Source organism: Hyaena hyaena, unplaced genomic scaffold, assembly GCF_003009895.1.
Source record: "Hyaena hyaena isolate Hyena2069 unplaced genomic scaffold, ASM300989v1 scaffold_98, whole genome shotgun sequence".
NCBI classification, from domain to species: Eukaryota; Metazoa; Chordata; class Mammalia; order Carnivora; family Hyaenidae; genus Hyaena; species Hyaena hyaena.
This window is the reverse complement of record NW_024080730.1, coordinates 3,078,530-3,090,431: the sequence shown is the minus strand read 5'-3', so window position 1 is coordinate 3,090,431 and position 11,902 is coordinate 3,078,530.

The following is an 11,902-nucleotide window of genomic DNA, read 5'->3' as shown; positions in this document are numbered from 1 at the left end:
TCTGCTGCACCTCCCAGGGCCACGCAGGTGGGGACACGGTCCCCCTCCCCCTCTCTGGTGATGCTCGGAGGAGCCGTTTCCTCTTTCGAAAGCTTTGCACACAGCAGGGGCCTAAGCCAGTAATGGGTCTGGGCTGAGGGGGCTGGGTCAGTCTGGGCAGCTCACGGGCACCCTCTTCGGAACATGAACATGAACCATAACGACCCAGAAGGGCGTTGATGCCGCATCCTGGACTCCCCACGGGGAGTCCGTGACAGCGCTTGCAATTTCGTGGCTGAGTCGGCATCGATCCTGCAACAGCGCTGAAGACACGGCTGCTCCTGAGGAGCAAGCGCGGCCGGCTTTCGGGGCGCCTGGCATGAAGGCCATGTGGCGGTCAGCAGCTCTACGTGTCCCGATGGGGATCCCGGGCGTGGAGTCCGGGGCGGGGGGCAAGGCCTGGGTGGCCACCAGGCACCTGCAGCCTCAGGAAAACAACGACTAACGTTTAGCAGAAGCCTCGGGGGACCTGCTCATGCTGCTGAGAGAGACTCCGGGGTCGCGGCCGCCGCCCCGCCGGGAGCAAGCTGCTGGGGGGGGGGGGGGCTCACCCGCGTTGACACGTCGTCTGAAGGTTGGCTTTTTGTTTCTGAAAACGGGAAGCTCTTCGCAGAAAAGAGGGGACCGATCCATGAGGGTCCAACGGGCGAGTGTCGGGCTTCCCGCCGCACGAAGCACACGCGTCGCCGAGCCCCGCAGCCGGGCGCTGTCGCGCTGTGAGGACGGCGGGGAAGGCGCCTCCGGCTCGGACAGCAGGCCGCCCAAGCCCCTTCAGTTGCGAGCAAGAGAAAAACGGGTTCTGACTCGCACGAGCAGAATAGAAATGAACTAGAGAAGCACAGGCTTGCACGCGGCACGGTCAGAAGCGGGAGGGCCGCCCCGAGGCCGCGGCCGGAGCAGGTCAGGCGGCCCGACCCCCCAGGACCCCAGCGGCCGGCCCAGGTCGGAGCACTCTGATTGGCCAACTAGTTCAGGGAAGATGCGTCTGATTGGCTGGGACGTTCCGGGGCGGTGCATCAGGTTGGCTAGAAACGTCGGGACTGTCGCATCTGATTGGCCAGCTGATTCCGGACGGATGCGTCTGATTGGCCGGGTGGCTCAGGGCGCTACACCGGATTGGCGGGGCCCAGCCGACTCCCGGGTCCAGGGCCAGGAAGGCGGGACGCCGAGTCGGGGGCTTCCAGGTTCTGCGGCGCAAGCGCAGGAATGCAGACAAATCACACCGCCGGCAGCCGTGTCTGTGCCCGGCTGCGCGCCGCGGGGAGGAAGACGGCAGCGAACCCCGCGGACTCGCGTCCGGACCCCCTTCCCGCCGTTTCACCTGCTGCCCCTCCGCAAACCTGGCTGCCGGGTGGGCTGGGGGCCACGGGGGTCTCCGCCCCCGACCTCCCGGAGCCACACACCCAGAGCTCAAACTCCTGGGGTCTCCGGCAACGCTGCCTCTAAGTCGCTGCGAAGAGGCGTCGGCCCCACAAGGGCCTCGCACGACCCCCGCCCCCACCCCCCGCCCCTCACCCCTGCAGATCGGTGACCCCGCAGAGCAGCGCGGCGGCCGCACGGCCCCGTTTGCCGGGACCGTCCGCCTTACACCTGTCGCCCGGGGTGTTGATGGAGCGCCCTCAGTCCCCAGACAGTCCGTTCTGGATGACAAACACCCACCGCTGGAGACCCCTCAGGGGGACCCCAAGAAGGGGCTCCTCCCCTGGGCGCTGCCGTGTCGCCGCTGCGTTCCCGGACGAACGCTTTGCCATCTGTATGCCCAGCACCTCCTCTCACCTGCCGGGAAACATCACCGGAGCTCAGCGAGCAGAGGCCCGGGTGTCACGTTGTCACTTGCGGCGCAGCACGGGCTGCGGGCCCGACTGCGGGTTTGCCAGACGGCGACGCCTCCGTCACCTGCACCAGGTAAACGCAGCGCGGTCTTCAGACGGTGGTGGTAAGGTTCTCGCAGGAGCTGCCTCCCCGCTGCCGGCGGCGGTCCCGGCCACGGAACAGAAGCTTCCAGGCCCTTAGGGTCTGGAACAGCCAGGGATTGCAGGGTCTCCTCTGTTAAAATCGACAGAGCCCCCTGACTCCCAGAGGGCGGGGCTGGCGGCTCAGCGGATGAACCGACACCCTGCTCCCTGCGCCCACCCGCAGAGGGCAGCCGCAGTGCCAGGTGCATCCGTCGCCCGGGCTCATCTCCCCCTCCGCCCCCCACTTCCCCGGAAGCCGCGCTCAGCCTGAGCTCTGCCCAGGACACGCGGGCGAGCCAGCTGAGGCCCTCACTCAGGAGGACCCAAGCGTGGGCGCTGGGGGGGCTGTCACCTCGTCTGTGTGTGACCGACTGCAGCCTCTGCGCGTCAGCCCCAACTCAGGCTGCGGCCACTCTCTGTCCGGGACGATGGCAGCAAGACGCCAGCGGGGCTCTGGGCTCGGAGTCCCGAACGCGCGGAGTATGTCCGCTTTCCAGCCCCAAGCCCTGGAAGGGAGGCCGAGTGTTAGGAACGTGCGCAGAAACACTGGCCTCGGGAGCAAGGAAACCCAGGGACCCTTGAACCCGCAGAACAGTCGCCTCAGGGGAGCGTGAGAACCGGGTTAGACGGAAAGCGCCCCGGTCACAGAAGAGCGAGCCTCGGGAGGTCCGCTCGGCGCAGCGGCAGCTCGGGCCGGCCAGCACCCACCGGGTGCGGCTCTGTGAGGAGCCCGGTGCTCGCCTGACCTCGGGGAGGCCGGGATCCCGTCTGCACCGCTTCCCCCCACTCCCCTGCAGCAACCTGTCCACACCCTGCAGCCAGCACCTGTCCGACAGTCTGGCTCCGGCCCCAGCTCTGCGCGGGACCACCAGCCCCTCTCTGAGTGAAGAACCTTCTGGTACCGAAGTGGGAGGCAGCTGACAGGTCTGTGCCGCTCACCCGCCGTGGGGCCCTGTCCCTGCTTCATGGAGAGTCCAGGCCGCCACGGGATGAGGGGCCGAGGGAGGTAGCGAGTCCCCTGCCGGGGTGATGTTCCAGGGGCTGCGGGTGACGGGCGGGGCTCGGGGACTCAGGCAGCGGCCCGGCCTTGCCGCCTCACAGCACCTTCCACGCGGGGACCCTCCCACAAGCTTCTGGGGAACCGCAAAGAGCTCCCGACCCCCGGCCGAGGACAGACCCCCAGGTGGGAGCTCAGTGCCACAGACCCTGCCCGGGACGCGCGTGGCCTTGTCCGCTAGGGCAGGGACGGTGAGGCGGGGAGGGAGAGGGGCCATGACGGGGGTTGGCTGATGGGCTGGCGGGAGGGGCCTCCCGGGGCCCTGCTCAGCGTGGGCAGCCAGGGGACACGGGTGAGATGCGCCCAGCATCTCCCTCCGGCGCCAAGGCCCTCCTGCTGGGAGGGCTTTTAGCCTCGGGACCCAGAGGCTGTGTCTCAGCGGGGAAGACACTTCTGGACAACTCTGCAACGGCCCCAGCCCTGTGTCCGGTGCCAAGCCGAGCCCCGGGTCCTTCCTGCCCTCCGTTACTGGGCACTCGCTGCGTGCCGGCACCGGGGGAGGGGACTTTAGCTTTGCTTCCTCCAGGCCTGACATTCGGGGCCCAGCCCGGGGAGAGCGGAGGCTCTGGGGTAACAGCGAAGGCGGGGTCCAAACATGAGCCCCGGTCTGACTGCCGAGCCCGGCTTGCGCGTCACCCTGCACCCTGCATAGCAGGCGCGGCCCGCGCAAAGCTCACAGCGCTGACCCCTTCACGGTCCTGCGAGTGCCCAGCTCCCCAGGTGTGGGTGACCCTGGGGAACTGTCACTTGCTGTTCCAGCTGCTTTCTGGGGAGGATTCCTGTGTTTGCAGAGGCCAGAGAGCTAAAAACTACATTCCCCAGGTGCCCCTGCGGCTGGGGTTCTGAATGCAAACGGAGCGGTGTGCAAAGTAGCCTCTCCAGTTATGCACCAGGGTGAGCCGTGGGCACCGTGTCTCTTGCAGGTGGCTGTGTGGCTGGCAGTTGCTGAATGTTCTGCAAGTCAGCGCTTCCAAGGACAGCCTCCTGACCAGCTGCCTCCTGGCTCTGAACTTTTCCTGACAGCCTTTCCTCGAGGCTGAGGCTGTAGCTGGTCCCAAAATCCCTTGTGTTAAAATGTAAGCCTAGAGGGGTCTTTATTTCCCGTGACGGAATCTCGGCTGCTGAGCCTGGTAACTTGCCCAGCAACCCGAGGGAGAAGGGGACATTGTGCCCCTTTAACAGATTCAGGGACCAGGCACCAAAGGGACAACGAACCAGTATCCTCACGGGGCTAAGACTGCTCACACGGCTCTTCACTCCGGGGAGGAAGGGGTGCAGCGCAGACTCCAGTGAAAGGTCCTGTGTCAGCACCGGGTCCCCTGCCCGCCCTGAATCTTGGGTTCCAGGGGTTTTTTCTTTCTTTTGTTTTTTCTCTTATAGTTTATTGTCTAGTTGGTTTCCAGATAATCCCCAGTGCTCATCCCCACAAGTGCCCTCCTCCATGCCCATCATCCCCCCCTTCCCCTCTCCCTCACCCCCATCAGCCCTCAGTTTGTTCTCAGCATTCAAGAGTCTCTCATGGTTTGCCTCTCTCCCTTTCCCCCACCATTTCCCCCCTTCTTCTCCCCCTTGTTCCTCCGTTAAGTTCCTCTTAATCCTCCTATACGTGCAAACATATGATATTTGTCCTTCTCTGCCTGACTTATTTCGATCAGCATAACACCCTCAAGGTCCATCCATGTTGCTACACTTGGCCAGATTTCATTTTTTCTCATTGCCATGTAGTATTCCATTGTATAGATAATCCTCATCTTCTTGATCCATTCTTCCTTTGATGGACACTTAGGCTCTTTCCATGTTTTAGCTATTGTTGAGAGTGCTGCTATGAACATTGGGGTCCATGTGCCCCTATGCATCAGCACTCCTGTGTCTCTTGGGTACATTCCTAGCAGTGCTATTGCTGGGTCACAGGGGAGTTCTAGTGTTAACTTTTTGAGGAACCTCCACACTGTTTCCCAGAGGGGCTGCACCAGGTTACATGCCCGCCAACAGTGTAGGAGGGTGCCCGTTTCTCCACATCCTCACCAGCATCTCGTGTTCTCTGATTTGCTCATTTTAGCCACTCTGACTGGCATGAGGTGGCATCTCCGTGTGGCTTTGATTTGTATTTTCCAGGGACTGTTTTTTTCAAGCTTCTCTAGCTCATCAGGCAACCCCACTGTAATGGGAGCCCCCAGGTAATGGGATTCAAGTCATTTGTAGGAAATGAATAAGAAACACAGTAAGACAAAGCCGATTGTTGTGAGATTAGACAATTTATGATCCATTGTAAGAATGCATACGATATGCAGATTTTTGCAGCTGCTTCCAAATGTGAAATTGCATCACCTCCTACCTTGCGGCTCTAAATCTCTCAGGGGAAATGCGGCGTTTGCCTCAGGTGTGTTTGGACACCAAATTGAGCTTGAATAAGGAGATTACAGAAAAGTGAAGTGCTGGCCCGTCTTTTCCCATCTCATTTCAGCTGCAATCTTGTGGCTCTATCTTCAGGATTCAGCCGCAGTGCTTTTAACACCCTTAATGTGGCCTAAGAGTCCAGGAAAGCGCTAGATGGTCTCATTTGCTGCTGTGCCCCCAGGAACCAATGGGCAGGGCCATCAGGGCAGCTCCTGCAAGGGGCCCCGCAGGGCAGGAAGCTGCTTCTGCCCCGATGGCTCCAGCGCGGCTCCAGTGGGGGGGGAGGGGCAGGAGGGGGCCGCCGGAGGGGAGCCCCAGGATCCGCACTGCATCTGGCGCCTGCCAGCTCCTCTGGGCACACGGGGTGGCCATGAGGCAGCTCTCTGCTCCCTGAGCCGAGGCGGGGGCTGTATCAGTGGAGGAGGGAACTGATGGTCCAGCCACGGGGCGGGCACCCAGGTCACAAGGGCAGCCCTGGAGCCCCGCCCACCTTCGGTTTTCAAGAAAGGCTTTCAGGACGCAGTCTGGCTGCTCCTTCTGTGGGTGGGCGGGGAGGGCTGGCCTGGCGAGGGGTGCAGGGCACGCCTGGGTCTGGCTCCCCACGCTGCCCGACCTGTTCCTTCACCGAGTCTCTCTTCTCACGACCCGGCCCCCGACTTCTGGGGCTCTAGCAGTAAACCCCACCTGCTCTCCCTGAAGCCAGGAGGGTGGAGAGGCACGCTTGCTCTTTCTCTTCACCTCTGCTCACCCGGTACAAGCCCTTTCCTGGCCTCCCAGCCGGGCTTTGCTGGAGAAAGCTCGCAGGCCCCCGGGGCCCAGGGAGCCCGTGCTCGCCCCCAGGGCAGGGCGCTCTCCCGGCCGGGTCTGCCCCTGAGCATCTGCTGGCCTCGGTGGGTCCCCTCATCCTGACCACTGACAGGTCAGTCCCTGCGCCCAAGATGAGCCCGCAGTCAACAACATGGACCTCTGTCCTCTCGAAGCCTCGAAGAGAGAAGATCTCCTGTTAAGTGTTCTTGTCACGAGATAACGATCGTCTTAGCGACAATAGTAAATAAGAGGGTGCGAGGAAATGGAGGTGCCGGTGCCCGGTGGGGGTGTGGAGTGGACTGTGGTGGTGTTTCTCACGGGTGTACACTTACCCTTAAACGTACCGGCGGCGGCCTCGCGGGTGTAGACTTACCTCCACACTCATCAGCTTGTGTACGTGAATTATGTGCAGCTTTCTGAACGTCAGAAGAGGTAAAAGGAAGGAACGGAGACGCCTTTGGGGACATCTCAGCAGCTCCCGCTGGGTGGACGGCAGATGCTCACGAGGGGCTGGGGGCGGCCTGTCGCTGCCCTCGTTTCAGAGGTCGGAGCCCCTGGAGGTGATGGAAAATTCTGTGGAAGGAACTTAACCCTCTTTCCCAGGAAGAATGTGCGTTAGCATAAAATCAGATCTCGGCTCAGGGACCCCAGCATGTTTGCCTGGGGAGCAAGAGCCCAGGTGGCCCTGCGGTGGAGACCCTGGGCTCCCGTGTGCAGCCCCGTGGCTTTGACCCCCGCGTGGCTGAGGCCGCAGCCCAGGGCCTGCCTCCCAGGTGAGAACTCCACCCGGCCCCTGCCCACCTGCCCACACCGCTAATGGCTTCTCGTTGGAATCCCCAGAGCTCGGAAGTGATCTGACTTCCTGCGAAACAGCACCCGCCCTTGCATATGCAATCAATCCATTTTGCTTACAAACGGGATATTCCCTTGGCCATTTGTGGCTGTTTTGGAAATTAGATTTCTCATCAGCATTTTGTGATTTAAAAGCATTTCCTTAGGGAGGGAAGTGCGTGTGGAGTCTAATGCATGTGAGTCGTGATGAGTGGCCAGCACCGTGTCCTTTGGGGACTCCCACTTGCGCCTTCACCTCCTCCTGCTGACGGGCGCGGGGAAACGGCCGGGAAGTGGGTCAGCCCTCCGGCACCGCCAGCTGCACCAGCACCCAGGAGGGCGGGGGGACGAGCCCCTGGAACAGGCATCGAGTATCGGCTTGCCCCCGGGGGCACTCACGGAGCCTGCGCTCTGCGCCACGAAGTCCACACACCTGGTCATGCGTGAGCTCACTGCTTCTCCACCACACACGCTCCTCCTTACCAGGGGCCGCGCCCTTTCCTTGCAGTCTGGAGACCCTAGGCTTCGAAGGGATGAGGACCCCTTCTCCATCAACCTGACAGGTAAGGTACGTAATAAATAGGCAACAGTGATGAGCGCGGAGCAGAAAGGGACAGGGATGGATGTCTGTGTCCCCCAGAGTTCATACGCCAAAGCTCTGCCCCCGCTGGGATGGTGTCTGGATGTGGGGCCTCTTGGGGTGGTTCTGTCTGATGAGACTGTGAGGGTGGGGGGGGCCCAGGGAATCACTTGCTCCCCGCTGCTCTGTTGCCCCCTTGAGGACACCCCCTCCCTCCCCGCCCCCAAGTGCTGCAGTCTGCACAGGTGTGTCCCCTCCTCCGTGTCCGTGTCCCTCCCACCGACTCCTCAACTTGTACAGGACTCAAGAGGTCACCACGCCTGCAACCCAGTTTTCCAGGCCTCCAGGCTTGCATCCCTCTCCTACTGGGAAGCTCACCACCTAAGGAGCATCCAGGCTGTGCAGGAAGGGCTCAGGAGTGGGTCTCTGGGTGGGGGGGGAGAGGTGCCTCATGCACCTCTCAGACCCTCCCCCCCATGGCCTCTCAGACCCCGCACATCTGTCCTGCATGGACGGAGGAGCTGGGCAAAAGAGCAGCCGTGTCTGCGGGCACCCCGGGAGCAGGCTGCATAGGGCCTTTAACACCCCAGCAGGCGAGTGACCAGGCGGTCAGCCCATCTCCCCGCCCCCACCTCCTCACCACTGGCCTTCAGGCTAGCTGTCGCCTCCAGCTTGTCATTCAGTGGTGCTGAGGGGCCCAAATAGCCAGGAGCCAGCAGAGGTGGGAGTGCGGCTCTTTGGGCAGAGCGTCTGTGCAAAGACCTTGAGGTTGGCGTGTGAGGCACTGCCAGGAGGCGGAGCGGCGGCGTGGCGGGGGTGGGGGGGGGAGGGTCCTGCATGGCTGACAGGCACAGGATTGGACCATTTTCCCAGAGAGGCTAGAAGCGTCGTGAGGATGGTATCGGGACCTCCCAGTGGCCGTCTGCAGTGGACGCTGTGCGGCTGCCGACCAGAGGGACAGTCCCGCGATGGGCCCACATGGGACTTGCTGGAGACTGAGGAGGACGACACATGGAAGAAGGGGCCCTGGGTGGGGGACAAGGCCACTGGCCGAGCCCAGAGCTGCATTTGGGGAAAGTCAGGTACAGATGTGGAAACACCTGGACGCACCACGTGGGATGGAGATGCAGGGGTGGAGGGTGGAGAACAGTGGGGGTGCAGTGTGTGCAGGGTGGGGAGCAGTGGGGGTGCAGGGGTGGAGGGTGGGGAGCAGTGGGGGTGCAGGTGGGGAGCAGTGGGGGTGCAGGGGTGGAGGGTGGGGAGCAGTAGGGGTGCAGGTAGGGAGGAGTGGGGGTGCAGGGGTGCAGGGTGGGGGTGCAGGGGTGCAGGTGGGGACCGGTGGGGGTGCAGGGGTCCAGGGTGGGGGTGCAGGGAGTGCAGGGTGAGGGTGCAGGTGGGGACGGGGGAGGCGTCAGCACTGGGCATCCTTACAGCCTCAGCAGAGAAGAGCAGACAGGAAGGGGGAGGGGCCCAGGCCGCAAAGCATTCAGGAGACAGTGTGGGGGGGAAACGACCACCAACAGTGGCCGAGGATGTGTCCACGTCCCACCTCTACCCTGCGAGTGAGGCTTATGGGGAAGGGGCCTTTGCAGGTGTGATTACCCCGGAGTATCTCTGTGTCGTAGAGCCCACCCTGGGTCCGGGACACGGAGAGGGGCCTAAACCCAATGACTGTCCTACGAGAGGAAGGGGTGGGGCTTGAGACACAGCCACAGAGGGGCCACGTGGGCCATGTGACCACAGAGGCGGGGGATGCAGCCAGAGTCCAGGGTGGCCATGGCCCCAGCAGCCGGGGGAGGCAGGGAGGGCCCTCCCCGAGCTCGGAGGGAGCGGCCCCGCGCCACGTTGCCCTCGACTCCGGCCTGCAGGACCGTAAGGTCGGTTTCCGCTCCTTTAATCCGTCCGTGCCCTTTGTGGCGGCCGCCCCACAGCCCCTACACTGTCCCCTGCCCGGCACACCGCAGGCCCCGCTCTGTGGGCCACGTCGGCCTCGGGGCTGCAGGGGCTCGGGCCGGGCCGGGATGTCCGCAGCGCTCTGTGCTCCCGCCTGGACGCCGGCGCCGGCCCACGGCTGCTGACCACGTGGGGAAGAACAGAGCCCGTGGCGTGCCTTCTAGAAGGGGGACTGTGCTGTCAGCCGGCTGAGTCCCCGGCAGTAGGTTCTTCCGGAACCGTTCGCAGGCCGCAGGAGCAAAGGCGGGCACGGGCGTGCAGTGGGCAGCCTCAGACCCCCGGCCGCGGGCCAGTGCTGATGTTCACCCCCTGGCCGTGAGCCACACACGCGCGTGTTCACACATGGCTTCTGCCAGTCTCTCCCTGGGGGGCTGTTCGAGGAGGGAGAGACGGATTCTGCGTGCCAGCCGGGAGGCCCTTCCTCCAGACCCCTCAGCCCCTCCCCGTGCCTGGACGCGTCCCTCGGCTGCGGGGACAGGGCAGCCCTGGCCTTGGCCCCTCAGGTGTGGCCTCCCCACGGGGCAGGTTCAGCCGCCCGTCCCTCCCCCTCCCCGCCCCTCAGTGCTGGGGCCCCTGTGCTCACCTCCCGGGACCGCACTCCGGCCACAGGTCTGGGGCGGGGGAGAGCCGCCATGGCCCCCTGGCCACTGTAGTGGGCGCCTCAGGCGGAGTCCAGGCCGGGTGGACGGTGGGCACTCTCCCGGGACGTCGTGGGCCCTTAGCGACGGAAGGGTGGCTAGAGGTTGGACACCCAGACCCACAGCGAGTGCTCGCCTGGTGTTCCTGCAGGGGTGCGGCTGGGCGTCTGTGTGTCTCCACTGCCCTCCCCTCGGCCCTGACCGGCCCGGAGCCTTGGCGTTCTCAAGCCCAGGGCAGGAAGCAGGAATCACCGAGTGTCAGCGGGAAGCTGTTTCTGAGATAATGAGATAAAGCCAGGTGTGCCCCGCAGGGGTGGGGCGAGAGGGAGGTGACAGGACTTTCCCCAGATCAAGGGGAGAGAGGAAGATTCTGATGTCAAAGCCCGTTCTCCTGGTGCTGCCTTGAACCTCGGGGTCTGCAGGGACAAGACCCCCTTCCACCCGCCGGTGACCAGGGCTCCAGGGCCACCGTGCGCTGACGGCCTATTATGTTACGACAGGATGCTGTGTCCCCAGATGCCTGACCCCCAGCGTGGCTGCTTTTGGGGTGAGGAAGTAAATAAGGTTAAACAAGCTTGTGGGGTGGGGCCCTGGTCAGACAGCGTGGCGTCCTTCGGGAGACACGAGCTCCCGCTCACTGTGCCCTGTCTCTGTGTCTCAGTCTGTCTGTCTGTCTCCCTATCCCGGGTATGATCAGGGAGAGGCCACGTGACACCGAAGCAAGAAGGAGCCTGTCCGTGAGCCGGGAAGGGAGCCTTCGCCGGAAACCTACTCAGCGGACCCCTTGATCTGAGACTTGCACCCCCAGAACCGCGACAAAAAGCACGAGCCCCCCGTGTGTGGCGTTTTGTTCTGGCTGCCCGAGCCCGAGGCATCGGGATTTTGCGTGATGATCTCCTTCAAGCCCCCTCATAAGCAAAGGGTGGCCGAGGCCGAGAAAGGCGATGAGGCCAGCTGTCCTTGGGCACCTTGGGCCAGGGGGAGGGACGTGCTGGTACAAGAACCCCAAACCCCCCGAATCCTGGCTTCTGGTGTTACTTCCCCAGCATGACCGCCCCCCAAACGTCTAAGGGTATCTGATGACTTCGTGGCTCTTTCTCCTCGCTTGTTTTGTTTGGGGATCGCGTCCACAGAATGAAGGAGGGCAGGGCTGAGAGACAGCGGGGGACTTGGTCACGGAGCGCCCCTGCCCTGGAGCGCAGAGGCCGGGCGGGGAGCGGGGCTCGGACGTCCGTGCGGTTGCATCCCGGGCTCACGTGTGTCTGGCATCCCGCCTTCCTACAGTGAACCGTGTCATTGGCACTGACTGCAAAGGTCCCCACGTCTGTTAAGGCACAGTTTTTGAATATGAATATGCGTTGAGCCCTTCCACGCACAAAACCAGGCTCGGGGAATTAAGCGGGAAGGTGGTTTCTCCGCAGCGCCCGCCCCAGAGCTGAGTCGGCCGCCGTGTGGTTTCGGAAGACGGATGGAGACGCCCGTGGTGTCCCCGCCGGACGGCCCGAGCTGTGGCGAAGCGTGAGGCCAGGGTGAGGCAACGACCCGGACAAGCCCAGGCTTCCTCCCCTGCCCGCAGGTGAGGGTGCAGCTCTGGGCGAAGCCCGCCTCGGCCCCGGCGCTGGCACTTGGGCGAGATCGTCAACAT